Below are 2,048 nucleotides of genomic sequence, written 5' to 3'. Positions count from 1 at the left end.
TCATAGGTAGCAGTTTCATGTTGGGTGGTCAGAAAGGGTAACCCAAACATCATTTCGTAAGGTGACACTCCCAGGTCTGACCTGGGTTGTGTCCGAACCCTCAGTAAAGCCAGAGGTTGGCGTTTTACCCACGACATTTGAGTTTCAATTATTAGTTTAGTTAAGGTTCTCTTTAAAGTTTGGTTCATCCTCTCTACCCGTCCTGAACTCTGTGGCTGCCATGGGGTATGTAATTGCCATTTTATTCCCAAGGCTTGAATTAGTTGCTGCAGAAATTTTGACGTAAAGTGTGTCCCTCTATCTGAGTCTATCCTATTAATCATTCCATACCTGGGAATAATTTATTCTAAGAGGGTTTTACATACTACATTGGCTGTGGCTCTGACAGTGGGAACAGCTTCCACCCAATGGGTAAGATGGTCTGTTATTACTAACAAGAATTTCAACCTCTGTATTTGGGGGAGTTCAGTAAAGTCCATGTGGATACTTTGAAATGGTCGGAGAGCCAACTCACAACCTCCTGGAGCTGTTTTTCTCATCACCTTTTTATTTACTTTTTGGCAAACCATACATCTTCCAGTTATTTGTTTAGCCAATCCATAAATTCCAGTGCACCCATAATTCCTTAGAAAGTGATCACACAAAGCCTTGGTACCCCAATGAGTTTTTTGATGCATGTTTTCTAATATTTTTCTGGTGAGAGATTTATTAAGTAACTGTCTTCCATCAGGAAGTTTCCATTTTCCACATTCATCTGGCTTTCTCCCTATCTTACTTAATTCTTTTTCCTCTGTTAACGCAGTTCTGTGCTCGCTGCACGAGCTCTGGCGTGCCCTCGGTCAGAGAGACTCCAGCTGCGTTACTTCTGTGCGTCACAGAAGCGACTTTGGCATCAGGAAAAGTGCTGCTGGCTGAGCTCGCTGGCTCCTTTGCAGAGGAGACACGGCAGGAGCTGATGATATCGGCTCACGTTAGTTCGGAGATAAAGGAGGAGAGAGAGGGTTCTGGTCTGGCTTCCAACAGGTTTATTGTCAGAAGTTTAGCAACCAGAACATGGCAATGATCTTAATCCGGGATCCCGCCAAGAGGCTTTTCCCTCAGTTTTAGAGGGGGTTTGAAAACCGCGGGGAAAGGGGAAAACAACCAATGAGTTACAAGCCCGGGGGGAGGATACAATTCAACAAGAACCACTGGGAGATACAACAAAGAACCAGTGAACAACCGAGTAAGAGGGAATTTTCCCAAATAGGGGGAGGCACCTTGGACCGGGGCACAGCCCCGGGGGGATGCAGCTTAAGCTTCTGAGCCACCCATCGACCCACCCTGCGAGTCTGTGTCTCCCACTGGAGGGTCCGGGGTCAATTGGCATCTCGCTGCCCCAGCCCAGCAGTGGGCTGGATCAGCAACACTCTGTTTCACTGAATTTTAGAGTCTCCAATTCTTCGTTCTTTGAGGTCAAAATTAGCATAACCCTTTTTATGCAGTTTTCTGCAGCATCCTTAGCAAGTCCTTCATGTATCAACTCCTTTCCCTTTGAATTAAGTAATCCCCTTTCTTCCCAAATTTTCCCAAAGGTGTGTACTACTCCAAAAGCGTACCTTGAATCAGTATCTATAGTTCCTTTCTTGTGTGCTAAATATTCCAGTGCCCTTTTTAGGGCATATAATTCACAAGTATGAGCTGAGCAGTTTGAGGGTGATTTTCCTTTTCCAATGGTTTGCATAGTCCTCCCATCAACTAAAGCATATCCTGACATTCTTTTTCCTTGTACACATCTGGAAGAACCATCTACATACATTATTTCTTGTGGATGCTAAAAGGCAGGAGCAGAGGAATTTTCCAGCTGCTGAAGAATTTGTGAAGTTTTTCCTTTCTCATGCTTTAGCTGAGAAACAGAAATCCAGCTTCTCACAGCTTCTCTGTGAAAGCTTTCCCTCTCATGCAAACTGGATAGACAACAGTTTGAGAGAATGTAAATCATTTCTACACCTGCAGGCTGTTGTGAGAACAGTGGAACTGTTTTCAGTCTTGTGAGAATAATATTTTGA

Source organism: Coloeus monedula (assembly GCF_965178545.1).
Source record: "Coloeus monedula genome assembly, contig: HAP1_SCAFFOLD_572, whole genome shotgun sequence".
Lineage (NCBI taxonomy): Eukaryota > Metazoa > Chordata > Aves > Passeriformes > Corvidae > Coloeus > Coloeus monedula.
Note: the sequence above shows the minus strand (reverse complement) of the source record.